This window comes from Crinia signifera, chromosome 5 (assembly GCF_055691185.1).
Source record: "Crinia signifera chromosome 5, ASM5569118v1, whole genome shotgun sequence".
Lineage (NCBI taxonomy): Eukaryota > Metazoa > Chordata > Amphibia > Anura > Myobatrachidae > Crinia > Crinia signifera.
In genome coordinates, this window is record NC_139221.1 from 287,914,765 (window position 1) to 287,929,811 (window position 15,047).

The window sequence follows — 15,047 nt, forward strand, 5'->3', positions numbered from 1 at the left end:
CTTCTCTTCTCTTCATACCACACTGATTGTGTGGTATGAACAGAGGATCATGAGAGTACTGTGAAAGGCTCATCATTATCAATTGTGCAGCAATGCAAAACCAACACTTTTGAGTTGCATATCACATACGCTTCATAAATATTTCTAATTTTTCTCCAAGTGTCTGACAAGCGGATTATGACTACAGCATCTGTGCAATGGAAGAGCTAGAAGACCACATAGCAATAGTTGGAATAGGATGCAACTTTCCTGGAGGTGAGTTGTTCACATGCTGTCTTTTGTAATGAAACATACTGTATGTGTACTGCATCTTGTGTCCATTGGCCCTTATTCTGGAAATCCATGTGCACTGCAGGGGCAGATGTAACATGTGCAGAGAGAATTAGATTTGGGAGGGTTATTTCGTTTCTGTGCAGGGAAAATACTGACTGACTTTAATTTTACACTGCAATATACTGTATATCTCACTTTGATGTAAAACCCCACCCAAATCTAATTCTCTCTGCCCAAGTTACATCTGCCCCACCTGCAGTGCACATGGTTTTGCCCATTTGAGAAGGAATTTGCCAGTGAACCAGAATAACCCCCATTATCCGTTTATCTTAAAATGTAAACAAAATCACTATATGACAAAAAGGGTGTAATGCAAATAAAAGTTTCTCAAAGTTAAGGTTTGTTGATAACAAGTATTTTATGGATTATTGAGGCCGCTTTAAAGTTTCCCGATGTCTCAAAGAATAAATAAAAAAGAATAGTTCTTGAATATTCCTGCCTGGCTGGCGAGACTTTAATTCAAATGCCTGGATGTCTGATGAATTAGACTGTCAATGCTCCACCGCTGCCCAGGTGCAAAACAAGATTTTTTGACAGTAACAAATTGGGCCTTATTCTAATCCACTCTTTCTGACAAAATCCTTCTTAGATGGGCAAAACCATGTGCACTGCAGGGGGGCAGATGTAACTTGTGCAGAGATAATTAGATTTGGGTGGGGTTTTACTTCAAAGTGAGATCTATATTGCAGTGTAAAAAAAAAACAGTCAGTATTTACCCTGCACAGAAACAAAATAACTCACCCAAATCTAATTCTCTCTGCACATGTTACATCTGCCCCCCCTGCAGTGCACATGGTTTTGTCCGTCTAAGAAGGATTTTGTCAGAAAGAGTGGATTAGAATAACCCCCAAAGTTCAAATGTTCGGTTCCTGCAAAATGAGAAATATAAAAACGTGTCCCAATAAGCCGTGATTATACACTTTTTCTTATAATGATTTGAGCCCCTGTCTATATATTATGTTCTTATCTAAAGATATTGCTATTCATAAAATGTGTATTTTTTAATCAAAGAAAAGATGATGAAAATCTCTATTTCATGGTGCTACTCATCTAGAAATAACCATTATTTTACAGCATGTATTTGTCCAAAAAAAGCTCAAATAAATCTCTATTTGATGTATTTCTTTATTAACCTTATACATTCAGGTAACACACACAGTCAGGTAAGTAGCATGCCAGCCACGTAACTTTTTAGATATTAAATCAACGAATGGAATTGAAAACGTGCACTTCGACAAGAGGTGCTGCTAAATCCAAAAAGTAGTCACCCACCACTTAAAAGGAAGTGTCTATAAAGTGGTAATTGGATTCAGCACTCCTAGAGGGAATATGAAGTTTCTGTACAGTTCGCCAATGGAGATCCACTTCCCATAGCATACCTCCCAACATGATCCATGCCAGGAGGGACAAAATGCTCTGCATCTGGACTTTCCTCCTAATGTATGATTGCCATCACCTGTTTTTGAACAGGTTAACTTATTAGAAAGGTGCTTCACCACAGGTGATGGCAATCCTAAATTAAGAGGAAAGTCCAGAAGCAGAGCATTGTGTCCCTCCTGGAGAGGGTCATGTTGGGAGGTATGCCATAGTGCAGATAACAAAATGGTGGAAATACTCCATACCATTTGGGGGCCTTCCACTTAGGCCACAGAATAAAAGGTGTACAGTATATTCATAAATTCCCCCTGAGGTGTCGGCTCACATATGCTCCACATAGGGGGTTATTCTGGTTGATTGCGAGTCCACCAAACCATGCCCGGCAAATGACCTCCTCCCCCCCCTCAGAGTGTGTATTCCCACACAGGCTGCAAATTAATGTTTAACATAAACACCCATTTGCATGCTGCGGAGGAACACCCACATCATTTGAGGGTCGGCGACCAACAAATGATGTGGAACGTGCACGCATATGTAAGGTTGCTCTGAGCAACCTTACATATGCGTGCACCCTCGGGAGGAAATGGGCGGGCAGCTGTCATCCGGTGATGTCAGTTGCCCACCCCCCCTCCACACGCGTCATGGCCTCATTACCATGAGAATGGCCAGCGTTCTCATAGGAACGCACATGAAACATTGGGCTTCCCATATGGTAATGGTGATGCCCCATGCCCCTCTCTGACACCCACCCGCTGTCCTGGGTGCATGCACCCAGCGATCCCACATGCACAGAAATGCACATGCACATATCCCGAATACCCCCATAGTGTAAAGCAGATTTTTATTCAAATGTATTAAACAGACACTTCAATAAGTACAGTGAATAGCCTTGTGATCAAGGCTATTTGTCAGCAATATAGGTTGGAGGGAGATTCTGGGTACTTGTACTCCAATCTTCCCGACTGCCAGATAATCACACAGCCAAAAAGGTATTCCTCTTCCACCAATGCTATTTAGCTAGTAACTAGTCTTTCTCAGGGTATGTAGTGTCAACCCCACATATCAGGGTATTTATAGGGAGCAACTAATAGACCACCTATTTCCTCAATTCTAGAGGATGCTGGAATAGGTGAATGATAATGTAGTACAAAGGTGAAGAATGGCTCATAATAAACATGTAAAAAATTATTAAACAGAAAGCGAAGGACATATAAAGTGCATCAATGAAATCAAACGCTATATATTTAATCTGTGTCTTAAAAACAAAATACATACAACCAGAAGTCATTGTATGTTCCAGCCCCCCCGCAACACGTGCTGCTACAGGAAGCGGAAGTGCTCGACTCACCCAGAACATATATTTTCTTCCGGAAATAAATTTTGCTTCCCAACCACCCAGATGTGTGCTTACACAGGCTTCAGCGTGATGACAGCGTTCCTAGATCTTGTCTTCTGTTAGGAGCCATTAATGGCTCATTTCTGTCTTGTCTGTTCTGGTATTTTCAGTCTGTGTTTGGTATTTTACTCTCTGGTGGCCTCCGGTGGTGGGTCTGTGCCATTGTGGCTCAATCTTGTGTGAACTTAATTATGCACAAGCCTGAACTTGTTATCCCTGCTGGGAGTTGAGCTTTAGTTTTGTCTGAGCCTTGTCTGTATCCTGCCATAGTCCTCTTACAGTCCTGTGGATTCTAGCAAACACTCCTGCCGCGTGTGCAGAGCCTTGCCTTGCGGGTGCTACAGAGTCTGTGTTCCTGGTCCCAGTCAGTGCTCCTGCCTGTCTGTTCCTGTGCTGCAGTCCCCGGAGCTCCTTCTGCGGTTATATAATCTTTGCAGATAAGTCAGGGGATCTCCCTGCAGCTCTCCTTTTATTTATATTGTACTGTACCATCTCTGCATTGTTGCAGCACCTTGCACTGGGGGTCAGGTTTGTCCTGTTAGGGATCATTCCTTCCCTGTGCGAGTAGTCAGAGGTTTGTTGTTTATTTACCACCTTAGTGCATTGTTGCACCTGTGGGGTTATTTTTCCCATGCATTGGTAGGCTGGGTGTGTACTCCATCTCACCTCACCTTGCTGTGTGTCCCACTTCCTGTGGACCACCTTGTCCCACTCAAGACCAGGCGGCACTGGTCTAGACCTAATTCAGCCCCACAAACGTGGCTGTTATTGGTGAAGCCTTAGCCCACAGGAGGCCAGCAGAACCGTGGAATCACAGCAACCGGGTCCAAACACCCAGTCCTACCTTACACCTTCCGTCTAGTTGGAACGCACTTTACTTTTTTTTTTGACCATCCCATTATATTTCCATGCTAACTCCTCACAACACATTTCAGATCTTGGATCCTTCCACACCTGAGGAAGGATACAATATCCAAAAATGTGTTGTGAGCAGTTACTATGGAAACCATAGGGGATGGTCAAAATACTTTCCAATGTAAGCCTGAGCGGTGGTGCCGAGCATTTGCACAGGACTATTATACCGTTATCAGCAAATAGCCCACTGCACCACCATCATCTGGTGAGACCAAGGACTTATTCAGTTCACCCCCCCTGAAATGGTTTTCTTCTTTTATTTCACTTTTTATGTGATTTATATGTTTTAACGATGTTTTCAATATGTGAATAAACCATTTGTAAATTGTTATATACATATGTGATTACTGTACCTTCTCAGATAACCTGTTCAGGTTTAGGGTACTCCACACTGTAGTCAGCATCGTCTCTGAGCTATTGGGATCTGTGCTCTGAGGCTGTTTAGAAGTTCCTGGCTGATAAGGAAACTCCTTATGGGGCCTACACATATAGCGATATACCGGCATTTTCAGTGATCTCACTAGATTGCTTAGAAAATGCTCCTACATCGCTCTGTGTATGGGGCCACAGAAATAGTGATGCACGGTCCCATGCGTCGCAATCACCTGACAATTAATATCCAGCATGCTGGATATTAATCAGTCTAGGCCAGTGTTCTAACCCTGACAGATCACTCAGCACACAGCGCTGACACATTGATGTGTGTTGAGTGATTATGCTGAAGCGTTCTGGGCAATCTAGCATTGCTCAGAACGCTTCAGCATTGCTACATGTTTAGGCCCCTTCAGTATGACTGGCTACTCATCATGAAACTCCTTAGTATAACTGGCTACTGATCAGGAGCTGCTTAGTATGACTGGCTATTCACCATGAAACTCCTTAGTATGACTGGCTACTCACCATGATACTCCTTAGTATTACTGGCTACTCATCAGGAAACTCCTTAATATGACCACCTACTGATCAGGAAGCTCCTTAGTATGACTGGCTACTGATCAGGGAGCTGCTTAGCATGATTGACTACTGATCAGGGAGCTGCTTAGTATTACTGGCTACTAATCAGGGAGCTGCTTATTATGACTGGCTACCATTTAGGAAGCTCCTTAGTAGGACTGGCTACTGATCAGAAAACTCCTTAGTACGATTAGCTAATGATCAGGAAACTTCTTAGTATGACCACCTAATAATCAGGAAGCTCCTTAGTATGACTGGCTACTGATCAGGGAGCTGCTTATTGTGAATGGCTACTAATCAGGAAGATCCTAAGTAGGACTGGCTATTGATCAGGGAACTGCTTAGTATGACTGGCTACTCACCATGAAACTCCTTGGTATGACTGGCTACTCACCATGATACTCCTTAGTATTACTGGTTACTCATCAGGAAACTCCTTAGTATGACCACCTACTGATCAGAAAGCTCCTTAGTATGACTGGCTACTGATCAGGGAGCTGCTTAGTATGATTGAATACTGATCAGGATACTGCTTAGTAGGACTGGCTACTGATCAGGGAAGTGCTTATTAGGACTGGCTACTGATCAGCAAACTCCTTAGTAGGACTGGCTACTGATCAGGGAACTGCTTAGTAGGACTGTCTACTGATCAGGAAACTTCTTAGTATGATTGGCTACTGATCAGGGAACTCCTTAGTATGACTGGCTACTGATCAGGGAACTGCTTAGTATGACTGGCTACTGATCAGGATACTGCTTAGTATTACTGGCTCCTAATGAGGAAAGTCCTCAGTATTACTGGCTAATCCTCCACCTTCTGGTAGATTGTTCTTGACACCACACCAGGAAGGAGAGGTGGAGATTTAGTAAAACTTGGGGAGAGAGAAACTACCGACTGATCAGTTCCTACGATTAGTTCCTAACTGTTCTTTTTCAAACACAGTCTGTAACATGGCATTTAGGAGCTGATTGGTAATAAGCATGTTTATTAATATGGGTTGGAATACCAAAGCTTGAGTGATGATGAAGAGTTTGAGGTTGATGCAGAGCCATAACTAGACATTTTGGTGATCTGTGGAAGAAAGAGCACTGGTGCCTCTAACCTCCCATATTCGGATTAGGGACAGTATGTGCCTTAGGTATGCAACCCCAAAAAAGAGCATTGTCTTGCTCAAAAACATTTTTGCTCACACATTTTTGATCACACCTCCAATTCAAATTACACCTTACAGTAGTGCAACCTTACGCACACTACTTTGCATATTAGTGTCTATTATTCATGTCATGCAGCACAACAATGCCGCTTATTCATGTTACATCATACAGTAGAGCAGCTTATTCACTTTGTCACACAATAATATCCCTTATACATGTTATGCCTCACAGTAGTAGCCTTTTTTCCCATTATGCCACACAGTAGTACCCTCATTATTATTATTATTATTATTATTATTATTATTATTATTATTATTAATAACATGCCTACTAGATTGTAAGTTCCTCCGAGCAGGGCCCTCTTCCCTACGGTTGTCAAAGCCCTCTTCTCTTCACATTTCACTCACAGTTCTCCTATACTCAAACACTCAGTGACCATCTTCGTCTGCATACTCATCTCCATCATTGGCCTCAAGCCTCTTACAGTATGTTGATTGAGTCCTCACTACTTATAGTTAAGCTGTAATGTGTATTGAACTGTGGCGCTCTTTATTTGTACTCTACTTTTGTTATTTATTCAATGTTATGCCAAGTTTTGTCTCCCTGTATTGTTCCTTTGTACGGCGCTGCGAAACACTTGTGACGCCTTATAAATAAAATTATAAATAAAATTATAATAATAATAATTATGCCACACAGTTGTACACCTTATTCACATTACATCACACAGTAGTATCCCTTATATACACTATGCAACACAGTAGTGCTCCTTATTTACAATAAGTTATGCGCATGTGCAGATGCTTGGTGCGAGTGGGTATGGTGAACTGCCTGTTCGCTGCCCTGCTCGCACCTAGCAGTGCAGGCATGGGGCGGCAGCGGCACAGCCCATGCTAAACATCCATTCACATCCGTACGGGGGAAATCTGTATGCGAGGGGGGGGGGGGGGGGCGGGCGGCCATGCGGGCAGCATCTGGGGGATTTAAAAGGCTGTGAAATTTGCAACCTTGCGAGTCAACCAGAATAACCTCCTATGTGCAGTGGCATCAGCCCCACCACCCTATATCCCTGACTCTACTGCATGTCTGCTGCCACTGATTCCATGTCCTTGACTAATATAAAACAAGTCCTAATACTTTTTATCTGTGCATATTTAAAACAATATACTCCCTCTCTACCCCCCCCCCCACATTAGTGCATATCCAAAAACTTTACTATACCCCAATACAAATTATATATTCAAGCCAATAAAGTTAATTCAGCTCCTACTTCACATGCTACTAATACACCAATCCGCCCCCTAGAATACATGGACACCCTCCTACCCAACTCTCCTAAAAATATTAGCATACAATAACACCTCCCCAGGTAATTACCTGTGTTACTAGGCTGTGTTTGGTTTCCTCATGCCCATTATAGCTGGCCAGGAGAAAACATTTTTTTTTTAATGTGCACAGTGCTGCCGGGGGGCTCTGATAAGCAGAGCTGTGGACACAGGACATAGCGGCTCTCCTTATTGGTGCAAGGGGGTTAATGCATTAGGCTGTATAGGGTGCCCGCTTCTCCTCGGTATGCAGGAGAAGCGGGATTCATTATTTTTAAAACGTTAGGGCAATATTAAGAAATCTACCCCAGTAAGCACGCTGATAACGCTTCTTTCCCATGCATTATGGAGCAGATGTGTGGCACAGTGGCATAGCAGCATTATCAGCGCCACCCTATGTATGAACCGTTAGCTGCACTGACCGTTCAGACAGCTGCAGCTATCAATTTTGACAGCTGCAGCTGCTGTTGCCCTATCACCACAACAGGCAGACTTATTAGATCTCAGTCATGCCCAGTGGAGCCTGCCGGGCAGTGAAACAGAGTGCATCAGCACCTGGCTCTGACAGGAAATGCATCTTGTGGGTGTTGCTTCCTTCAGCTATACTACATTTGCCCCTGAGTCTTACAAAAGCCCATTGGTGGTGGCTTGTTCCAGAGCAGACAGAGGACGAGATGCACTAAACAAAAAATGCGGTAAAAAACAATTTTTCTGGTTTTTTTACCGCATTTTGTATGCAGTAAAGCCCCACCACTAGGGCTTCGCTGCGGGAAGGGGGGGGTTATGGGCTTCCCTTTGCCGCCCTGTGAGACCCACGCTGATCCACGCTGCCCACCTCCTCACCTCTGGCTGGGTAGCCCATGCTGTGCTGCCCGGACCAGTGACCACCTCCTCTCTGCACCTCTTCCGGGTGTAGGGAGGAGTAGGCGGAGCCCGGCAGCACCTGCAGCCACCTGAGCAGGAAGCTGCTGGACAGGAGAAGGGGGGAGAGCCACCGGGGACCACTCTCACGTCACCAGGCACATCGCAAAGGGCAGCTCTTAACGCAAGAGCTGTCCTTTGCAATAATTATCTCATATGTTAGTGCACAAGCAATAATTATCTTTGCAGTAGCCGGTGATGTGTGGCGGAGAGGGGCCGCGGATGTTACTGCATCCCACCCAGAACCAGCCACCATGCAGAGCCACAAAGGAGCCCACCCCCTTGAAACATGGACTGAGCTGTACTACACTGTGAGAGTCTTTTCACCGCACGGCTCGGAGTGTGAATGTGAGCTGATGAGAGGTATCCAGTGGGCAGATAGGAGCCTGGAGCGCCATTAACACAGCATGCATCACAGCTGGTGCTCAGCAAATAGAAATGATGGTGGTGGCCAATTCCGCCCCAGAATATCCTGTGCTCTGTGTGGCAGCACCGGCCTCACCACACCACTCTTGGCCATGGTTGATGTATCAAGCAGTAAAAAGAGTAGAGAAGTGGGCTAGTGGAGAAGTTGTCAGCCTGTAACTATAATTTATAGAATACATTTGATAAATGCCACCTCAGTGCTGATTGGCTGCTATGGGAACCTTCTTCACTCTTGCACTTCTCTAAAGTGGAGAATGCTTTTCCCATGGCCAACTTCATATGGCCCTTTTGGCGTGTTAAAACCTCAAAAAAAAAATTTGTAAAAAAAAGCGACCAATGAGGTATATAAATACATTTTATTAGTCACTCATTTCTTATTTTTTATTTACAAACGTCACCGTTGCTAGAAAAAATGTACCCATCCGAAGCAAGTACGGGTCGCTAATGATGAATAAATGGTGGTTCAGGCTGAAGAACCCTAAAATTGTCAATAAAGATTTGACATTTATTGTATACATATATCTTGTATCTTGTATTTTTATTGTACAGGTGAAGGAATTGATAATTTCTGGAAAGTTATTGTTGAGGGACGAAACTGTACAACAGAGATACCAAAGGAAAGATTTGACACCAGCAATTGGTATGATTCAAATTACAGCAATCCGGGCAAAATATGCACCCACCGAGCTGCCCTGGTGGAGGGGTACGTATGTGATGTTTCCAGATAAGTCATTTTGTTTCTGTTTACCATGCAATAGAATTTCTCAGAGTACAGACTCCGATATAATGCAATTTATTTGTTTTTGATTAAAAACAAAGAACTCAAATGGTTATAATGCTATTGTATATGTTCTTATAAGTAAATATATGAATTTAAAATTTACAGAAACTTAAGTAGGGGAAATGTACAATATATACCAGTTTATGCTTTGATAAAGAGAAGCACATTACCCAACTAAGGGGTAGATTTATTAACCCCTTCCCGACATTTGACGTACATTTACGTCATGGTCGGGAAGCACTTCCCGACACATGGCGTAAATGTACGTCATGGATTTAAACTGTCACCGCGTCTATAGACGCGGTGACAGTTTCAACATGTCTGCTGTCCCTGACAGCAGACATGTCCGTGCATGCCCAGGGGGTGCTGCGATGCCGCCCCCCCGTCGGCGATCGCTGTGATTGGCTGTTCAGTGTGAACAGCCATTCACAGCGTTTTCCTGTGTCACCGGCGAATAACGTTCGCCGGTGACACGGGATCGGAGGTGATTGGTGCTGTAAAGTACAGCACCAATCACCGCGGGGTGTAAGGGTGACACTGGTGTCACCCCACCTCACCCCGCCCGCCCCCAAAGGCCGTGATTGGTCCGTCGGACCGACGGACCAATCACAGCCATGGAGGGGGGTTTAAACTAACGGTGACTGCACTGCAGACGCCATTCCGGTCTGGAATAGCGTGCAGTGCGGTCACCGTGCCCACCTGCCGCCATATACTGACCAGAACCTTGCTCCATACTTACCTGATCACTGCTTCATCACTGCTTGATCACTGCTTGATCTGTGCTTGTAGTGTGCTGGATGCTTCCTGGATCCTGTTGCTACTTGTGCCTTCCTGTGCTGTGAAATTGTGCTGCTGCAGTGTAATAGCTAGATAGAGAGATAGATAGAGAGAGATAGAGAGATAGAGAGAGATAGAGAGAGAGATAGTGTCAGAGAGTGCTATATTTTGTGCTGCTGCAGTGTGATATAGTTATAGAGAGAGAGAGATAGAGAGATAGAGAGAGATAGAGAGAGAGAGATAGATAGAGAGGCCTAGTGACAGAGTGCTATATTTTGTGCTGCTGCAGTGTGATAGTTATAGAGAGATAGAGAGAGATAGAGAGAGAGAGATAGAGAGAGATAGTGACAGATTGTGCTATATATTTTTTATATAACTGACTGCTGCCCCCTCCTTTTGTGCTGATCAGTATAAATTAACTGATCAGCAACTTTTTGGGGGCGCAGGTTTTTTTTTATATATAGATATACCTGTCAGTGCTGCTGCTGCAGTGTCATAGAGTGATAGATAGTGAGAGATAGAGAGATAGAGAGAGATAGTGACAGAGAGTGATAGAGAGTGCTAAATTTTGTGTCTGCTGCCCCCGCCTTTTGTGCTGATCACTATATCTGAGGTGATCAGCAACTTTTTTGGGGGTACAGAGGTTTTTTTTTTTTTATATATATACCTGTCAGTTGCACTGTCAGTTGCACCAAAGGTTGTGCACCTGCTGCACCTCACTGGTAATCAGTGTCGCATCACTGATCACCTTTTTTTTTTTTTGTGAGTGCTGTGGGGTCTTTTTTTAATTTTTTTTTTACACACACTGTGATTTTGTGGGTGTCCTGTGGCCACTGTGCGCTGATCAGTGACGTACATCACTGATCAGCTTTTTCGGCACAGGGTTGATCTATTTTTTTTTTTTTTTTGATCAAATTCCTGTTGCCTTTGAGCGCTGTTCAGTGACAGACGTTACTGACCAACATCTGTGCTCAATTTTTGGCGCAGGACCTTTTTTTTTTTTTTTTTTTAACCCCTTCAATTTTTTATTTTTAACCCCTTCATTTTTTTTTTTTTTTATTGGTATAAAGTATTTTTTTTTTTTCTGCACTACATACACACTACACACTACATACCCCCCGGGTTGAAATAAAGTTTGTACCCCCCCCTACACTATACACGTGTTGAAACATTTCACTACCAGTAACACAAAAATAAAAATGGCATCCCAAATGTCCTCCCAAATGTCCTCCCAAATGTCCTCCCAGTCATCCAGGAGAATGTATTCAGTGGAGGAGGCATATGCCATGCTTGCCTCTGACTCTGACACAGCCAGTGATGCAAGCGGGGAATTTGAAGGATTCGTCTTAAGCTCCTCTTCCTCCTCTGGTGATGAGGGACCCCCTCAAAGACGCCCCCGTAGAGCAGCTGAGACCCCCCCCCAACAATTGATCTCGTATGGACCCCACCACCAGACAATTTTGAGCCCCAGGTTCCTGAGTTTTTGGCCATGCCAGGAATCCAATTTGATTCCACAGGTCTCAGAGAAATTGACTTTTTCAAATTATTTTTCTCTGATGATTTTATAAATTTAATGGTGGACCAAACTAATTTATATGCCCAGCAGTTTATTGCTCAAAACCCCACGTCATCATTTGCTAGGTGGACCCCTGTAGATGCAGTAGAGATGATGACGTTTTGGGGTCTGGTGTTTCATATGGGCATAGTAAAAAAGCCAGAAATTAGGCAATATTGGAGTACAGATGTTCTGTACAGTACTCAATTTTACCGTATGGCCATGACCCGGACTCGATTTGAGACAATTCTTAAATTTATACATTACACCGATAATGCACAGTGCCCACCCAGAGATGATCCCACCTTTGACCGGCTATTCAAAGTCAGGCCGGTCATTGATCATTTCAGTGCCAAATTTGAAGAGGTGTACATCCCTGAAAAATTTATTTGTATCGACGAGTCCCTTATACATTTTAAAGGAAGGGTTAAATTCCGCCAGTACCTTCCCAGTAAGAGGGCAAGGTATGGCATAAAAATGTATAAACTGTGTGAAAGCACCTCAGGGTACACCCACAGGTTTAGGGTTTATGAAGGGAAGGATTCAAGAATTGAACCGCCAGAATGCCCCCCCTCCCTCGTAGGTGTTAGTGGGAAAATTGTCTGGGATTTAGTGCACCCCTTCCTGGATAAAGGTTATCACCTCTATGTGGATAACTTTTACACCAGCATCCCCCTGTTTAAGGCCCTTGGTTCAAGAGGTACAGCAGCTTGCGGTACTGTGCGCAAGAACCAAAGAGGCCTCCCAAAAACGCACATTGCCCAAGTAATGAGAAGGGGTGAAAGCAGGGGAATATGCAACGAAAATATGTTGTTGGTCAAATATAAGGACAAGAGGGATGTCCTTATACTGACAACAATTCACGGAGACAGTACCACCTCCGTCCCTGTACGAGGTACCAGTACCCACACCTCCAAACCTAATTGTATCCTGGATTACAATAGGTACATGGGCGGAGTGGATCTTTCAGATCAGGTACTGAAGCCGTACAGTGCCCTGCGGAAAACAAAAATCTGGTACAAGAAGGTGGCCGTGTATATCATCCAGATGGCACTGTATAACGCTTACGTGCTATTCCGTTCTACCGGCCAGAGGGGGACATTTATGCACTTTCAAGAGGAAGTCATAAAGGGCCTAATATTTGGGAACCAGCAGGCAGAGGGCCCCAGTACTTCTAGTACTGGCCCCCGTATTGTACCAGGGCAGCATTTTCCTGATGAAATCCCCTCCACTGGAAAAAAGGGCAGGACACAAAAAAGGTGCAAAGTTTGCTATAAAAAGGGAATAAGAAAGCAAACTATTTTCCAGTGTGACACTTGCCCCGACAAACCCGGCCTATGTATAAAGGAGTGTTTTAAAATATACCACACATCTATGGAATATTAGGTTCATAATTTCACCGTGCTTCGGGGGTCTTGCTAATGCCACATAGCACCCACCATTCATTCCACCAGAATCTGAGCCGCAAAATCCAAAAATCACTCCTTCCCTTCTGAGTCCTGCCATGCACCCAACTGGTATTTTTTGGTCACATGTGAGGCATTGCCGTACTTGGGAGATATTGGGGCACAGATTTTGGGGTGCTTTTTCTCCTTCATTCCTTGTGAAAATGAAAAATTTTGAGCCAGAACTGCATTTTTGTGTAAAAAAATGTAATTTTTCATGTTCACTGCCCAGTTTTATCAAAATTGGTGAAACCCCTGGGGGTTTGAAATGTACACTATACCCCTAGATGAATTCCCTGAGGGGTGTAGTTTGCAAAATGGGGTCACTTGTGGGGGGGTTCCACTGTATTGGTGCTTTGGGGGTCTTGCTAATGCGACATAGCACCCACCATCATTCCACCAGAATTTGTGCTGCAAACTCCAAATATCACTCCTTCCCTTCTGAGTCCTGCCACTTTTTGGTCACACATGAGGCATTGCCGTACTCGGGAGAAATTGGGGCACAGATTTTGGGGTGCTTTGTCTCCTTCATTCCTTCTGAAAATGAAAAATTTTGAGCCAGAACTGCATTTTTGTGTAAAAAAATGTAATTTTTCATTTTCACTGCCCACTTGTATCAAAATTGGTGAAACCCCTGGGGGTTTGAAATGTACACTATACCCCTAGATGAATTCCCTGAGGGGTGTACTTCGCAAAATGGGGTGACTTGTGGGGGGGTTCCACTGTATTGGTGCAACATAGCACCCACCATTCATTCCACCAAAATCTGTGCTGCAAAATCCAAAAATCACTCCTTCCCTTCTGAGTCCTGCCATGCACCCAACTGGTATTTTTTGTTCACATGTGAGGCATTGCCGTACTCTGGAGAAATTGGGGCACAGATTTTGGGGTGCTTTTTCTCCTTCATACCTTCTGAAAATGAAAAATTTTGAGCCAGAACTGCATTTTTGTGTAAAAAAATGTAATTTTTCATGTTCACTGCCCACTTGTATCAAAATTGGTGAAACCCCTGGGGGTTTGAAATGTACACTATACCCCTAGATGAATTCCCTGAGGGGTGTAGTTTGCAAAATGGGGTCACTTGTGGGGGGGTTCCACTGTATTGGTGCTTTGGGGGTCTTGCTAATGCGACATAGCACCCACCAAAATTCCACCAGAATCTGAGCTGCAAAATCCAAAAATCACTCCTTCCCTTCTGAGTCCTGCCATGCACCCAACTGGTATTTTTTGGTCACATGTGAGGCTTTGCCGTACTCGGGAGAAATTGGGGCACAGATTTTGGGGTGCTTTTTCTCCTTCATACCTTCTGAAAATGAAAAATTTTGAGCCAGAACTGCATTTTTGTGTAAAAAAATGTAATTTTTCATGTTCACTGCCCACTTGTATCAAAATTGGTGAAACCCCTGGGGGTTTGAAATGTACACTATACCCCTAGATGAATTCCCTGAGGGGTGTAGTTTGCAAAATGGGGTCACTTGTGGGGGGGTTCCACTGTCTTGGTGCTTGGGGGGTCTTGCTAATGCGACATAGCACCCACCAAAATTCCACCAGAATCTGAGCTGCAAAATCCAAAAATCACTCCTTCCCTTCTGAGTCCTGCCATGCACCCAACTGGTATTTTTTGTTCACATGTGAGGCATTGCCGTACTCGGGAGAAATTGGGGCACAGATTTTGGGGTGCTTTTTC